General features: G+C 47.8%; 1 protein-coding gene across 8 annotated transcripts in view; it reads left to right on the top strand.

Moving 5' to 3' along the window:
- Nucleotides 1-18,101, top strand: part of CABIN1 (calcineurin binding protein 1) — a 1,271,888-nt gene that overhangs the window by 364,220 nt on the left and 889,567 nt on the right. The window lies entirely within an intron of this gene.

Genomic DNA, 18,101 nt, shown 5'->3' with positions numbered 1-18,101 from the left:
GGAAGGTGTGGGGAAGGTTTCCCCTGAGGGTGGACCTCCTGCGTAGGAGTAAGTGATCTGCATGATGTGTCTCACAAAGGGGCCCGTGGCCGCCGCGACTGCCTGGTGGATGAAGGCATCCACATCATCACAAAAGTCATTGTCTCGGGGCAGGACTTGCAAGGTTTCCTCCTCAACATAATCCCCCTCCATGTTAAAGTTTGTAGCAACACTGGTCGTACACTCTGCACTGTAAGTTTGGTGTACCAGTGGTTCTAGAGCTTTGGCAGGCCTGAAAACCCTCAAATTTGGGCTGCGTAAGCGCAGGAATGTGGGTAGCAAGGACCCTTGGGGCTTCTCACCCACTGATCAGGGGGTAATAGTGTGCCTGGGCCGAGCCCCACTTAAAGACAGCCTTGAATTTGCAATTGTTTCAAAATACACCTGTACCGACCTGAAACGGGCGTCAGGTTGCTCATGATTCAAATATAGACCCGCGTACACACAGGCGTAAAAGTTTCAAGGCGCGGGCTGCAGGTCGGCAGGGAACATACTGACAGGAAAGACCTGATAGGAAGACGCTCTCCCGCGGAGCAGTGAGACGCCCTTCACGCTACACCCACGCCCTTTACCGTCCATCAGTTCTACCACATAGCCCGCAGTGACACGGCAGCGAATGGAGCGATGAGAGACGCTCCTGCGGCTGCTAAGGGTGCAACGAGACCTCTGCTGTAAGAGAAAGTGCTCAAGCTGCATTAAAAGGGCATTAAACAGCACAACTAAGCAGAAATTAACAATACTCGAGCCACAACAGCCAGGAAATAAGAGAAGTCGACTTAATTGCTGGTGGAGCAGGATAAGTAAGAGGATTTTTCCCAGCAGCCCTGGACCTTTCAGGACATCTGTAGCTGCCTATTGGTTCACCTCTGTGGTTGACCTTTCCTGGTGTTCACTACTGCACGCTATGTAGGAGTCTGGCTCTTTGTACAGTGTTCCAAAAAGAGGTACATTATGTTAAGGGTCCAGGCAAACCCCAAAGGAATTAGAGTCCCAAATTACACCCCAAATGCTCTCTTTTGTGGTAGTGTGGGGTTTATTACACACACAAAGGCAGGAAGTAGGAGACATACAATAAAGGAATCCAACACCAATTTATAAAAATAATACGTACTTTTAGATGAATTTAGACACCGAGATCACAAAATCATCGGGATCAGGAAAGTACTTTTCGAATTATGGATTTTTACAGTTTTTTAAAATGGACACAGTGCAATTTCTGAAGCGATAATGTTATCCTATAGAGGAAAGACATACAGTGCATACAGGTACTTCACAGAGACTTACGGGACCAATCTCCTGCACTTAAGGTAAGTATGGGGCAAGGCCCAAGACAGCACCAACAGATCACCCTTGAGTGACATTGGGGCAGCTGGGTGCAGAGCTGCTTTTAAGTGTCGGGTACCCAATGTTATACTATGGGGGAAGAACATGTACTGCATTTGGGCACTTAACAGTGACTTACAGGACCAATCTCCTGGACTTAAGATACGTATTTGGCAAGGTCCAAGGCAGCACCAACAAGTTACCTCGGCAGGCACTGGGGCAGCCGGGTTCAGAGAGTTGTCACAGCACTGGGTGTCCCATTCACTTTAATGAGGCAGTGGTCCTGCTGCAAAGAGGCTGCAAGCTGAGACTGGAAGACCAGCTTGGCTAAACCAACAAGGGTCTCAGGTCTCACGATGTCTCGGGACGTGGGGACACCTTTTGTCCTCTTCTCCTCGGGCCAGGGTGGCCGAGTGCAGAGCTGTTCTGAGGTGTCGGATATTCGTCATCTGAGACACTCGCAATAGAGGGGGCCTGCACAAAGAGGCTGCAGGCAACGTTCGTGTGTCCACTGTGGGCAAACCCAAGGTGGGGGACTAGGCTGAGACTGCTGGCCCACTTCAACTCTGGCTAGGTGGCACAAGTATAGTGGTGCTTTCAGGAGTCTGGTTTTGGCAGTCCGGGGTCCTCCCAGATCTTTTGGGGTCCCTGTAGGATGCAGGGAAGAAGCTCCACTGCTCCACGGGAGTTCTTGCGTCTTAGCAGAAGTGCTGGCAGTCCTTCCATGTAAGGAAAAAACAGGAGTGTGACCCATAAACCAATCAGGATTAGGGTTCAAAGGTATAAAGATAAAACAATATCCCAAAAGGTATAAATGAAAAGGCAATTTATATTGCATGCACAAGGCATTACATAAATCAGAGGAAGAAGACACTTATTCAAATGATTTAAAGTCAAAATTAATTTTTGTAATTTTGGTATTCAAAACAGGGAAGGAAAAATTCATGTAGGAATAATTATGTACAGCAAACAATCAGATAATTGAAATGACAACCGGGAAGACTTGGTGCACAATATGTACAAGTGATGTGTGGCAACACAAGTGAAAGGTCAACAGCGACGGACGGCGCAAGGTGAGCAAAGTGAAATATATACAGTTAATAGCTCAAAAAGTGACATAGAATCAGTGACTTTATATTGTACAGTTCGCAATTTCAATGAGGTCACAACGGAATACGCCTATAGTTTGTGCTGTGAGGTAGACGACGTTTCGGTCCTTAACCAATGCGGTCCATCTTCAGGACGAGGTTGTCTCATTACGGGTGCTGTGGGGTAAAAGGGGAAATGTAAGGGTCCCGGACAATGAATGAATAACACAGGGGAGAGGGGAAGGGAAGGGTGGGGTGTCAAGGGGCAGTGAGGGAGGGAGTGGGACGGGACGAGAGTGAAGGGGGTAGAGAACAGACTAATTAAGGGAAAAGGGCATCAAGTGAGTAAATAACCAAGTTAGTCAAAATCACCTGGGTAATGATTTGCAAAAGGAGAGAGTGTGCGGGATACCTCTCAGCTGATGGGATAATGCGCAATTAGATGCGGGCAACGTAGCCACATGGAAGTATACAGTTAATTAAACGAGCTACCATCATAAGTGTACTAGAGGGGGGCGCAGAACGCTCGTCTATGGACAGGGACATGGGGTTGTGGCGGGAGAGACCCGTAATTGGTCTTACCTGTGAGCGGGTGAACTCTCAGCCTTGATCCGAGGGATCCGGCGTGGTTCGTGTGACCGCCCAGGAACTAAAACAAGAAGGAAGGGGATATTGAGTCCATCAAGCCCTGCTGGGGTCGAGACGAGCACAGCGGCAGCAAATGAGAAATACCTGAATCTTTTGCGGGGTCAAAGTAGGCGTCACAAAAGGATTGCGGTAATTTAGGCACCCAGGGACCTACAAAAGAGCAGATCCATAAGAACCAGTCTTATGCAACAGTTAAGGGAAAAAAGGAGGTAAATCTGCGTCTGAAAAATACCTGAATCTTTTACGGGGTCAAAGTAGGCGTCACAAATTGGTTGCAGTAATTTAGTGTTTTGGCAGCCAGGGACCTACAGATGAAAGGATCCGTGAGAGCCAGTCTTGTGCAACAATTAGGGGAAAGGGAAGATAAGACTGAGTGTGAAAATTACCTGAATCTTTTGCGGAGTCAGAATAGGCGTGGCAGGGCGATCGCGATAATTTATTATTTCGGCAGCCAGGGACCTACAAATGAAAAGGATCCGTGAGAACCAGTCTTGTGCATCCGTGTAGATGAGCAAGACAAAAGAGACAGCGTCTCGGTTACCTGAAAAATTACATGTTCCGAGAACGCAGTAAATCCGATGGGTCGTACCGGCCAAGGGTCAGGGAGCCTGCGGATAGCGTGTGAGTCGCTCGCAGAGTCAAGCGCTGAATGCCAAGGGAAAATCACTGGGGGGCGTGGTATGTTGACGGTGGGGGGCGGGGTCAGGGGCGGGTGGACGTTATCGGGCAATTCAACATGCTATAGCATAGGTAGTGTCGAAACGGACCTTCAGCTAATACTGGTACAAGCTAGACAATCCTTTTCAAGAAACAAGTGCATTAACGGAGAAATAATACTCGCATTTATACAATACTTTAACAACTGGATGTTTTGACATGAATAAAATATTTGTATGTATGTCTTGGAGATACATGTACCACAGCTAACAGTTTCATCGTTACATCGGTGGTATGTACATAGATCACAATAATGTTCGATAGAAAAACTGAGTCATACAGAATTGAAATTATAGATACAACAGTGGGGCACCCATCGGTAACTTCTGGGAATAATAAGTATTCTCCACATGGAGTGTGGTCTGTGAGGAGTCCCTCAAGGTACAGTGGCGGGACGTTATTGATAACCAACGGGTTACGCCCGGTGAACCTGGATGTATTCTTGCCTGTGGCCCCCCTTTAGAATTTATGGACCCAGAAGGCTCCTCACCTCCTCAAGGGCCCCATCAGGACCCCATTCGTCAATAGGTCTCCCTTCAGTTGGGCATTGGTCGCACCCTCAGTGTCTTGGGAGGGTTAGTTTACAGCCCTCACCTACAGAAGAGCTGCTGTCCCCTCCACAGAGGGCTACCAAGGCAGGTGCAGCTTTTCTGAGAGTAGTCTCCTTGGCCACTCGGATTTTGAATATGCAACCCCCTTCAGCCCTCTTGTCTGTAGACCCTCCACTTGATGTCCTTCACCGTGGGTCAGGGAATGTGGAGCCACCTCTGCCCTTTGAAGCTTCTCTTCATAATGTCTTTTGGGTACCTGTGTTCAGCCAGCTTCCGGTGATCGGGTGGCTCATTCTGTCTTACACCGCCATCATCCTTCTCCACATGATCCAGTTTGCTTATTTGTGCATCCCGACGTGCAGGGGTTTGTTTTGCAAACTGCCTACCCTTCCTTGTCCTGGCTAATGCTTCCTCCCTCCCTGGAGTCCAGATGGCTTCAGTCATGGGGTCGGAACATCTTTGCCTCCACTAGTGCTGCCCTACGGTCTCTAAATACTGTGTGTGTCCTGGCTCGGGCTACCTCTGCCCTGTGGGACTCTGCAGAGTCTTTGCTCTCTGTCGCCTCTGAAGGCACTCGTTCTGATCTCCTTCATCTTCCCAGGGATGGCCGTGACCTTGCTGAATTTACGATCCGCTCAGCCTTGGATACTGCTGATTCCTTAGGCCAAGCTATGGCTGGTTCAGCTGCCTTGCGGCACCATGCTTGGTTGCAGGATAGCGTCTTCCTGGGGAATATCCGGGAGCGACTTGTTGATTTACCCTTTGATGGGGTTTTGTTGTTTGATGCGCACCCCGAATCGGATGTTCAGCGCCTCCTTGCCGGCTTTCGGCCTCCCCCTTAGGCCTGTATTCCTCAGGCATTTGTTCTGGCGTGGTACCTTTTCATTTAGCATCCTTTAGATGCGTTATATGTTTTAGGCTGGCAGTAAACCTCAGGTCTTCTTTTCGCATGGTCGAGGGTAGTTACCCTTTTATTTAGCATCCTTTGGATGCATTATGCATTTTGAGCTGGCAGTTAGCCTACTGTGGCAGTGTTCCACACAATGTTGTGCCTGGTCCTCTGACTGTGGTTTGCCCCAAGAAGTGTTCCCAGTTGTTGGGGTGTGCATATTCCGTGTGGGGTACTTGTATGCTATTATATAGCTCTGCTTTATGTCAACTGGGCCTAAGAGATCCCTGGGGCTCTAGGCTCAGTGCGTCACCTGGTGCTCTTATCTTCCATTGTACGATGCTCAATGTTGTGCCTTGGCGCCATCTTCTATATGTCATGGGTCGTCTTGCTTATTTGCCTCATTCTGCTCCTTGGGAGGTTTTAATGGTGTTTATCACGCTGTAAATGCGGCTACCGCCTGCCATTAATGCACTAGGTGTGTTCCTGTACAACCATGTTGCATAGTCGTGGCTCGTTTACCTGATATGTATGTATGTATGTATGTGTGTATGTATGTATGTGTGTATGTGTATGTTCGAGGCGTATGAGCTGCAGATTGCACACTATGCATAGATGGCCACCTAGTGTTGGGCCCGGATGTTTGCAGTTTTTTTTCTTGTAGAAAGTCTTTGGAAGTTATGAGATCGGTGACTCCATACTGCGCATGGGCATCGGCTCCATCCCCAGATTATTTTTCCGCCAACGGGCTCGGATGTGGTTCCAGCGCCCCTTGTTGGAACCGATTACCGTCGGCGCGCAATCCTCACCAGCTTCAAGAAACTACTCTCGAAAGCGTTTTCCAATCGACATTACTCTTCAAGACCAAGAACGACGATTCCGGTCGTCGACTATGGCCTTCGGGCCCAACAAGGCCTCGACTCCAGCTAATGGAAAGGACGCCATTTAAAAAGTGTCCTCAATGTTGATCAAACTTTCCCCACACCGACCTCCACGAGGTCTGTAACCTCTGCCCCTCTCTGGAGCACGAGGCCAAGGACTATTCAGCCTGTGCCTCCTTCCGCTCCATAAAGACTACCCGGGACCGGAGAGCCAGAAGAACAATGGCTCGATCTTCAGCATCGATTCCGGACGACATCTTCCAGGAAGGCGTCAATGTCCCAGAACAGCACGACGTCGACAGCAACTCAGAGGCAGAAGATTCTGATGTCGAGGACGTGACTCCAGCGCAGCGGGTCGTAAGTAAGACCGTCGACCCCGACCCTCTCTCGACACACACAAAAAAGGCTACGGTCACACCCTCGCCTGCACACCGAGATGCTACTTCGAAGGCCCCCACCTTTGGGCTCGGCCAAGAAGTCAATAAGGCCTTCGGGCGACTCGGGCTCGAGTCGACCCCCACTCGGTGCCAGCCCTCACTCACCGGCACCGAAGAAACCATCTAGTACCGCACCAAAGCCATCGGCGCCGAAACACTCAGTTCCCTCGGCACCCAAAACAACTTCGGAGCCACACAAAGCTTCCTGCCCCAAGAAAGCACCGGAGCCGAAGCACACATCGGAGCCGGAAAAAAGTATCGGACTCGAAAAAACACTCGGAACCAAAAAAGACTTCGGAACCGAAAAACACCCCGGCTTCCCTCATTAAACACAAGAGGTCGGAAGAAGCCCGCTACGGCGCCAAAACAAGCTTCCACGTCGAAAGGTCACACTCCTGAAAGAGACTTGTTTACTCGAGACCCAAGGCACAAGACTCTCATAAAAGATCCAAAGACTGGTCGATTGACATTATCAAAGAAACGACCATCAGAGGCACCAACACCAGCTCCGGCTCCAAAGAAGAAGAAGGACATTGCTACCTCACCTATGCATGTGTCTTCCCCGTCTCCTGCACCCAACCCCTCCCCCCCCATATTTCTCCACCTCGCTCCCCTACACCATCTAGCACACATGATGATAATGGGGACGACATATCAGATACAGGGGCTAACCCACAGGAGCCATATTATCACCCAGCCTCGCCAGACCCATGGGACAACTACAATACACCAGACGTTCCAAATGTACCTCAAGATGACATATACCCCTCTAGGCCTTCACCGCCAGAAGACACTATGGGGTTTAACCAGTTACTAACTAGAGCAGCACAATACCACGGGGTAGGCATGCACTCCGATGCAGTAGAGGAGGACTTCCTGCTAGACACATTTGACACTGCACAAAGGTCCTCAGCAATTTTGCCAATGCTCAAAGGCGTGGTCAAACATGCCTCTGAGGTCTTTAAAGACCCGGTCAGAAATCGGGTCATAAACCCTAGAGTAGAAAAAAAGTATAACGTTGCACCATCTGACCCAGCATATATAAAGGGACCAGTTCCCCTAGACTCTGTAGTCGTATCTAAAGCATGTAAAAGAGCTAACTCTCAAACATCAGGCGAAGCTCCCCCACCAGACAAGGAATCTAAACTCCTTGACGCGTCAGGGAAAAGAACTGCCTTACAAGCAGCAAACATGTGGCGCATTGCCAACACACAAGCCTTACTAGCACGCTATGATAGGGCACATTATGATGAGCTCGAAGACATAATGCAACATCTCCCTGATAAATTTATAGATAGAGCTATTGAACTAATTTAAGACGGGAAAATTATCACTAACACATCTATCCGCTGTGCACTAGATGCAGAATGCACAGCCTCCAGAGCCGTCAATACTAGCCTCCTGCTGCGCAGGCATGCTTGGCTACGTATATCTGGCTTCAAGCCAGAGGTCCAAAGCGCTATACTCAATCAACCATTCGATGAGCAACACTTATTTGGACCAGAGGCGGATGTCGCCCTTGAAAAAATGAACAAAGACACTGACACAGCAAAATCTATGGGAGCCCTGCAGTCGTAGGCTCCCAGATGTTCATTTTGTCGCTCCACATATAGAGGTGCTAACAGAGGGTACTGATCAGACACACCTTCTACAGCATACAAAAGCCCCACTCAGTCTACCTACAGTAAGGGCTACCAAAGGGGAGGTTACCGCGGTAACAACAACAAAGGCAGAGGCAAGAACAACAACTCACGCTCTGCCTCCACCCAAACCCAATGACTCCCCTCCCCTTCCCCTGCCCCATTCCACTCCTGTCGGGGGAAGGATACAGCAATACCTACCAGCCTGGGAAGACATCACATCAGACAGGTGGGTGCTTCAAATAATTCAGTCAGGTTGCTGTCTAGAACGAACATCTACCCCCAAACATACCACCCAAACAGCGTCCAATGTCACAAGATCATTTAACGCTGCTCAGACAAGAAGTACTTTCTCTCCTGCAGAAAAATGCAATAGAAATAGTTCCAAAACAACAAAGGAACAAAGGCGTATATTCCCTATACTTCTTAATTCCAAAGAAGGACGGATCTCTGAGACCTATTCTAGACCTCAGACCTCTAAACGCTTACATACAGTCTGATCATTTCCATATGGTCACACTTCAGCAAGTCCTTCCGCTCCTGTTGCAGAACGACTTTCTTGTCACACTAGATCTCAAAGATGCCTACTTTCACATCCCAATTCACCAGGCGCACAGAAAGTGTCTAAGATTTGTGTTTGAAGGACAGCACTACCAATTCAAAGTACTCCCATTCGGAGTAACAACAGCGCCTAGAGTGTTCACCAAATGTCTGGCAGTGGTAGCAGCACACTTAAGAAGACAGCACATCCACGTCTTCCCATATCTAGACTGGCTCATAAAAGCACAGTCGTACAACACACTCACAATACAATAATGTTACTTCACAACTTAGGCTTCACAGTAAATTACACCAAGTCACATCTGCTACCATCACACACACAACAGTACCTAGGAGCTACAATCAATACTCAACTAACACTAGCTTATCCCTCCCCAGCAAGGATAACAAGTGTGCAAGCGCTCCTAACAAAATTCAAATCACAACACTCGCTTCCAGCTCGAGTGTTTATGCAACTCATAGGGATGATGGCATCTTGCATATTCATAGTACCTCACGCAAGACTGCAAATGCGTCCACTTCAAGAATGTCTAGCACGTCAATGGAACCAGGCTCAGGGTCAGTTAACAGACCTAGTGTTGGTAGACAGTCGGACTCATCGCTCTCTGCAATGGTGGAACACCAAAAACCTGTCAAAAGGCCGACTGTTCATAGAGCCAGTTCCACAGATAATACTAACAGCAGACGCATCGCTCGCCGGCTGGGGAGCCCACCTACTGCATCACACCACGCAGGGAAAGTGGACACCAATGCAAAAAAAACTCCATATCAATCATCTGGAGTTGTTAGCTGTGTTTCTAGCTCTAACAGCCTTCCAAAAACTAATTGCAAACAAGACTGTCTTAGTCCGCACAGACAATATGACAGCCATGTATTACATAAACAAACGAGGAGGGACACACTCTCTGCAGCTCTCTCAATTAGCTCAGCAGATCTGGAGGTGGGCTATACCTCCGAACATCTTCTTAATAGCCCAACATGTCCCAGGGGTTCAAAACACCAAGGCAGATCTGCTAAGTCTGCAGACTCAGCAGATGCACGAGTGGGAACTTCATCCACAAGTTCTTCGTCCATTCTTTCAAATGTGGGGACAACCTCAGTTAGACCTCTTCACCACCCACGACAACGCAAAATGTCCACGCTTTGCCGGCAGATACCCCCACCCATTGGCCAAAGGCAATGCGATATGGATGAACTGGTCAGGACTATTTGCGTACGCTTTTCCTCCTCTACCAATGATTCCTTTACTAGTACGCAAGATGCAACAACACTCGCTAACGCTTATACTAGTAGCTCCAACGTGGGCCAGACAACCGTGGTACACCACACTGCTACAGCTATCTGTGGTACCATATAAAAAACTAAACCTATCTCCACATCTTTTAACTCCGAAACATGGAGAGATCAGGCACCCGGACCCAGCTCAGCTCAACCTTGCGATCTGGCTCTTGAAGCCTTAGAGTTTGGTTATCTTAAACTCTCTCAAGAGTGCATGAATGTTATCAAGGAAGCAAGGCGTCCCACCACTAGAGCATGTTATGCTGCTAAGTGGAAACGTTTTTTGTATACTGTCAAAACAATAACATAAATCCCCTAGATGTGTCCATCCAACACATTATAGGCTATTTACTACACCTTCAAAAGTGTAATTTAGCCTACACATCTATCAGGTTGCACCTAGCTGCCATTGCAGCTTACTTATAAAATAGACAACATCTGTCTCTTTTTAGGGTACCAGCCATTAAAGCTTTCATGGAGGGTCTCAAAAGAATAATACCTCTAAGAATACCACCTTCACCTGTGTGGAACTTAAACGTAGTGCTCACACGTCTCATGGGACCTCCATTTGAACCTTTACATAAATGCGAATTGCAATTTCTCACTTAGAAAGTGGCTTTCCTAGTAGCCATTACTTCTTTAAGAAGAGTTAGTGAAATGCAAGCATTTACCATTCAAGAACCTTTTCTGCAAATGCATCACAATAAGGTTGTTCTTCGTACAAACCCTAAATTCCTTCCAAAAGTCATTTCGCCATTCCATCTAAACCAATCTGTGGAACTGCCAGTCTTCTTCTCGCAGCCACAAACAGTAGCAGAAAGAGCTCTGCACACCTTAGATGTCAAAAGAGCATTACTGTACTACATAGAGAGAACACAAAGCTTTAGGAAAACAAAACAGCTTTTTGTATCTTTTTCACCACCGCATAAAGGCAACCCAATATCAAAATCAGGTATTGCCAGGTTTATCGTTAAGTGTATCCAAGTTCGAGGCATGGGCTGCTGAATTCATATCTATAGCATAGATCGCCGCCTAGTGTTGGGTCCGGATGATTGCACATTGTTGTCCTGGAAGAGTCTTCGAAGTATCACGAGATAGGTGGCTCCTCCCCTGGACTACAGTGCGCATGGGCATCGGCTCCATCCCCAGATTGTTTTTTTCCGCCATTGGGTTCGGATGCATATTCGATAACTCCGGTTCGGAATTGATATAGACTTTTCCTTAAGGCCCGAAGGCCTTTTCCTATACCGTTGGTATTGTTTTGCGTTCGGTGCCCAGCTCTGTTCCGGCTCAGTTCCCGAGTCGGACGTCCAGAGGAGTCGCTTGGCTCTTCGGTGCTTGAGGCCCAGTCGACGCAACCAGACTTTCGACGACACATCATGGAACTGAGTCCGTTCAAGAAATGTCGTGTCTGCTGATCGATGTATCCCCACATCGACGTCCACCCGGTGTGCAACAAGTGCCTGTCGCCGGATCACGATGAAGCCAACTGTATGGCTTGTTCCCGTTTTCGATCGAAGAAGACGATTCGACTTCTGCGCGTGGCTTGCCAGGAGGCCCAGCAATCGGCCCCGGCACCGGTGGACATCTTCGAGAGGAAAGAAGCAGATGAACAAGAAGATCGAGAGCCGATTTCAACTCCAGCGGAGGAGATCGACTACAACTACGACACAGACGTCGAAGTGCTCGATGCAGAAGAAGTCGTCGACGAGGTAGGAGACGACAATGAGGCCTATGGGGCCACGGAAGATAGCTCAGGCGACGAGCTATGCCCCGTTCGAACAATAACCAAGGCTCAGGTCGAGGGATCGCCACATGGCCTTACCCAAGACCTTGCACCCAGATCCATGGCCTCGCCTACGGGCCCGGCTACGGACACTTGTACGGAGCCGCCATTGGTCAAACCGAAAGTGAAAGCTTCGGTGTCGACGAAACCGAAAGTGATGGAGACACCGTCGAAACAGAAGACGTCTGTCCCTCTGGTCGCCTCCTTGTCTTCCGACGTGTCGGGGCAGCCGAAGCCGAAGAAGGCTGTCGACCCGGTGAAGTCGATCAAGGGCGTCGAGCCAAAGTCGGGCAAGGGCGTCGAGCCAAAATCAATCAAGGGCGTCGAGCCGAAGACTGGGGCACCGAAACCGGTGGTCAAGGCTGCCGACCCAAAGCCGTCGGCGCCGAAGGCCGTCGACACGGCAGAAGGACACGGCGCACCAAAGAGGGCTGATCCCGCACATCGGCCGGAAAAAGCCAAGACGTCGACGCTCGAGTCTGCACACGCTGATGGACCGAGGACGTCTGTCGGGTCGACAAAACCGTCCGCATCCTTCACGAAGCAGGTGTCGGACTCGTTGCAACGCATCAGGAACAAGGCTTCCGCGGTCGATCCGAAGGATCCTTCCACCCCGAAGCAAGCTGCCAAGACGCCAAAGTCCTCAGCGCCACTCCTGTTCACGTTACCACCGAAGGCGTTCGCACCAAGGTCGGTCGACGAAGCGCCCGTGCAGGTGTCTACAGGGTCAAATCCTTCTCAGCCACTTGGGAGCTCGAAGCATCGACAACCCCTGGTGGAGGAGCAGTTGGAACACTTTATCGACGCCGACACCGGTAAACTTACCCTATACAAGAGAAAGATCACGACGGCACAGCCTATGGAGTCCTACACGATTCCTTTGAAGCGCAAAAGGCCTTCAACGGATTTCCCGGTTCTGGTTAAGCCAATTGCTCCACGGACTCGAACTGTGGCAACACCCTCACCCACTTATTCAGATGTGGAGGCTGGGGAAGGTGATGATGAGGAGTATAACTTTCCTGCCAACACTGATCCTTAGGATCACCAGGACTCTTGGGCAGATGCAGGGGACCCGGGGGATCAGCACACTGCCCCGGACACTCCGGTGTACAATGTCAAAACCTCTCCTACTGAGGATTCTGCAGCATTTAATGCTCTAATTGAGAGGGCGGCTAAAAACCACGACGTCCAGCTGCATGCTGACCCTATTGAAGTGGACTTCCTCTTTGATACCTTTTCAACAGCAGAAAAGACTGTCAAGACTCTGCCAATGCTGAAAGGGGTTCTCAAACATGCTGCAGACATTTTTAAAGAACCCACACGTGCTAGGGTTATCAACCCTAGGATTGAAAAAAAGTATAAGCCGGCACCTGGCGACCCTACCTACATCAAGGGCCAGTTGCCGTTGGACTCTCTGGTTGTTTCTAATGCCCGGAAGAGGGCAAATTCACAAACCACTGGTGATGCTCCTCCCCCTGACAAGGAATCTAAGGTGCCAGAGGCATCAGGGAAGAGGGTGGCGGCCCAAGCGGCCAATATCTGGCGTATTTTGAACACTCGGGCACTCTTGGCCAGATATGACAGGGCACACTATGATACACTAGAGACCCTGTTGCAACATCTGCCAGATCAGTACAAAGAGGCAGCGGAAATGCTCATTCAGGAAGGGAAGCTCATCTCCAACGCTTCTATTAAATGTGCACTGGACATGGCGGACACCGCGGCCAGGGCCATTAACACAAGTGTAATGTTGCGACGTCAGGCCTGGCTCAGAATCTCCGGGTTCAAGCCGGAGATACAGACCATCAGCCTGTAAAAACCCTGATAGATTATTTGGCCCTGCGGTGGATACCATCTTGGAAAAAATAAAGAAGGATACCGAGACTGCAAAGTCCATGGGGGCTCTCCAGTCCCAACAGTTTAAAGGCAGTACTTTTCGTCGCTCAAGCAATAGAGGTGTTTCCAGAGGCCAGATGTCCCAGCAAACGCAATACACTAAAGATGGAGCGCAGTCCTCTTACACCAAGCAGAGTAGAGGCGGCTATCGGGGCAACAGCACCAAGGGCAGAGGTCGTGGGAGCAACAACTCCCGCTCCTCCGCCACCAACAAACAGTGACGCCCTGTCACTGCCCCCCGACCATACAACACCTGTCGGGGGGAGACTCCAGCAGTTCCTGCCAGTCTGGAAATCCATCACCACAGACAGGTGGGTCAGGAAACTTATCCAGTACGGTTATTGTCTGGAGTTAACATCCACTCCACCCAACATGCCACCAAAACACCGTCCTATGGCCACAGAGCATTTGCACTTATTGCAGCAGGAGGTACTCGTCATGCTGCAAAACGGGGCAATCGAGCTCGTGCCGGTGGAGGAAGAAGGCACAGGAGTGTACTCCCTGTACTTCTTAATCCCGAAAAAGGACGGGTCCCTCAGACCCATATTGGACCTCAGACCCCTAAACCAGTATATTCTCTCAGAACACTTTCACATGCTGACGCTGCAGCAGGTTCTTCCGTTGCTCAATCAGGGAGACTTCCTCGCAACCTTGGATCTCAAGGATGCATATTTTCACATTCCACTACATCCATCACACAGAAAATACCTCAGATTCACCATTCAGAATCAGCATTATCAATTCAAGGTCCTCCCTTTCGGGGTGACCACAGCGCCCAGGGTGTTCACAAAATGCCTGGCGACAGTGGCGGCGCACCTCAGGAGGCAGAACGTTCATGTCTACCCTTACCTGGACGACTGGCTTGTCCAAGCAAAGTCGGCCCAGCAGTGCGCCGCCAACATGTCCCACACCATTCATCTTCTTCACGATCTGGGATTCTCACTGAATTATCCAAAGTCGCACCTTCAGCCAGCCCATGTGCGGCAGTATCTGGGCGCGACAATAGATACTCTGGCAGCCACAGCTCAGCCAAATTCTGTGAGGATCGACAGCATTCAGTCACTGATCCAGAAGTTCAGACCGCAACACTCGCTTCCAGTGAGAGTGTTCATGCAGTTGATAATAAAGTATAACATAACAATCCAAATAGGTACTGGAGCTACGTAATTTAGTGTCCAAGAACAAAGTAAGCGAAATGTAAGTAAGTTGGTAGTCAGTTCATAGAGTATCCATTTTCTGTTTATTGTTCCTTTTCATGAGCCAACACAGGAAGTGCTGATCTGCTACTAAGTTTTTTTGATTATCTCAACAACAACAAGTGGGAACTTAGTTTTACCATGAAACAGAGTAAATCGCATATGGAATTTCTGGACCTAGAATTCCTGGTAATCAACGACACGCTACAAAGCAGACTTTACAGAAAACCCACCTCTTGCAATGCAATTCTGAGAGCAGACAGTTTTCATCCCTTTCATCAGATCAAATCCATACCTTTCGGCGAATTCATTCGCGCAAGACGAAATTGTAGCCAAGATGAGGATTTTGACAACACAATTAGTGACATGAACTTGAGATTCACCAAACGTGGTTACCCAAAGAAATTTTTGTCTCAAGCAAAATCTAAAATAAACAAAACCAAGAGAGACGATACACTGAAGACTAAAGACCCTCCAACAAAGAAAGAGGACACACTGAGAATGATCACGGAATATAACGCTCTTCACAACTCAATCAGGACCAGTATGAACAAACATTGGAAGTTGCTAAAGGATGACTCCACACTGAAAGAACTAATTCCAACTACCCCTCAAATCACATTCCGCAAAGGGAGAACTCTAAAGAACAGGCTCAGTCCCACAGTGCCTCGTTCTGATAGAAATCCTACCTGGCTCACACAACGAGGTAATGGCTTTTTCAAATGTGGGTTTTGCGCAATGTGCAAATGGGCCAAACATAAAACCCAACACTTCACAGGCCCGAAGGAGGATATTTATGATATCAGAACTAACATAAATTGCACCACTAAATATGTAATTTACATTATCGAATGCCATTGTGGTAAAAAATATGTGGGCAGTACTATAAGATCCCTAAAGGAGAGAATCGCTGAACACATGAGAGCCATTTTGAAGCAAGATCCTAAATACCCGGTGGCTCTCCATGTAGCCCAATGTCAACCGAATACTGAAGATTTCCAAGTCTCGTTTTATGGAATAGAAACTGTACCCATCCATGTGAGGGGTGGTAACCGAGAACTACTTTTGAGACGCAAAGAGGCTACTTGGATCATGCGTCTTCATAGCATAGAGTGTGGTTTAAATTATGATCCAGAGCTACAATTCTTCTTAGGCAACTAATGATGTAATCTTTTTGTGAAATGTGTTCTCATATGCATAGATAGAAGCAATCATAGGTGACCAATACTCAACTGTTGTTCTTCTTTTGCGTTCTACACCAGCTGAGGTACTTATTATTAACATCACTTCATTTTATCTTGCGAGTGACCAGTTGCTTTATTTCAACGCAAGTGTTCTCTCGAGACATCTCTAATAATTTTTTATGCGACTACTAGAATATAAATCGCAATATAAATCACAATATTTCTAGTTTACCCCCACCGAGGCAACAGCTTAAAACATATCTTTTTACGTATTTTGAAATGAGAATATCCCAAGGTACATCCACTCACTGGGATTTATATACTTGTCAACAAACATCGATTAAGTTGTCCATCCTAAACCCCGCTGGGTGTTCTTTCTTCTTTTTTCCTCTTTTTTCTTCTTTTTCCTCGACATGTCCGACGCTTTACTCATATTTATATGAAGTCACCGGGCCTTTTCAAAAATCATATATTTAAGAATACAAGAGACAAGTTTCAACGATATATACATTTTTCTTCACTATATTCCTTGTTCTACTCTGTGATTTACATAAAGAAAACGTAACATCTCACACAATTTGTTGTTCACAGTTTCTGATCACCGAGATAGATATTAGCCCATCTCCCTAATTTTGCTCTACTTTTGATACAAAAGGAGTGAGCATAATTTCTCACCCCATGCTCTCCAGGGGAAGCTCGCAACCTTTTCAAAGTTTATTTCAATACTCAATATCCCGACCCAGGAGAATACCAAGGCTACCACACAAATCGCGGTAGTATTTTTTCTTTTTTCCGCCATTCCACCCATAACCTGGATGAATGGCGACGTTCCTAGTGTTTCTAACCAAATGGCATTCTCTAGTATTTAAGGGAAGCTCACTTCCGGTCTCGTGTCCGTCATCGAAACACGGCGCCGGGAAATTTCAAGAGGGAGAACTCCGTCATACCGGTAAGCACCAGGCGCATTGTAATTACTGCAATCAATTAGCCGACCGGTAAATCCTACGTTTACAACATCTCTTGAGCCGGTATGGTCTATGAGGACTAAACCCTTCCTTTTCCTCTCCTCATTTTTAGACAAAGCCCCCGTTGGTCATAAGCGCACCCGCCTAGACCATGAAGACCCGTCTCCTCCCGGTTTCCCTCCTACACTAAGACTACCGAGGTAGGTGTTTATGTGTATTCTTGTCCCCTGGTTTCTTTGCTTTTTGCTTTTTGTCGATATACCTACCATAATATAGTGATATCACATCACGTTACAAAAATTGTTCTATTTTAGATCCTATCTACAAAACCTCACGTACGAATAAATCTTACATTTCGGATTCCCGACGACGCCCCAAAAATAGCCTAAACCTTGGCAAGAAAAATCAAAAGCACTATTTTTTGATTTTCCCGGTGAGTTTTGGACCTATCTAATGATCCTCACTTTCCTTCTCATAAACGATACTCACCTCGCAGTAACAGGGCACACATAGCCCTCTCTCCCATGATGCCTCATACAGAATACCGTATAATATTACAATACTGCTCCTCCTGGAGGTTCCTGAGGCATAACTTGAAAGACCTTTACTTGAACGATGACACCAATACACCCAGCGGTTTTTGCCTTTTGCTTTTTGTTTATTATCTTTATTTTTGCTGTTTTTTGTCACTTGGCTTACTTCTTAAACCATTCACGCTTTTACGTACTCTAACTTTTTCCTCCTTGTCTTTTCTCTTCATGCTGTATAATCCTGGTTAGACACATAGAGTCGTCGCACTGACCGGTCTTCTCCTGCCCCTCTTTTCGTCTGCTTTTTTCTAATAAGCTTATCCTAGCTTGAGAGCCACTTCTTCCAGGTATGTCTGTGGTCACAAGTCAGCATTCCAACCATACAAAGATTGACCCCCTTAGGATAAGTCTGAACATATCATTTAACTTTTTAACTATTTATTTATCACAGAAGTAGACGACTTATTACATATATAGAACACCTCCTTTATT

Source organism: Lissotriton helveticus, chromosome 11 (genome assembly GCF_964261635.1).
Source record: "Lissotriton helveticus chromosome 11, aLisHel1.1, whole genome shotgun sequence".
NCBI lineage: Eukaryota > Metazoa > Chordata > Amphibia > Caudata > Salamandridae > Lissotriton > Lissotriton helveticus.
Note: the sequence above shows the minus strand (reverse complement) of the source record. Positions and strands in the feature narration are given on the sequence as shown.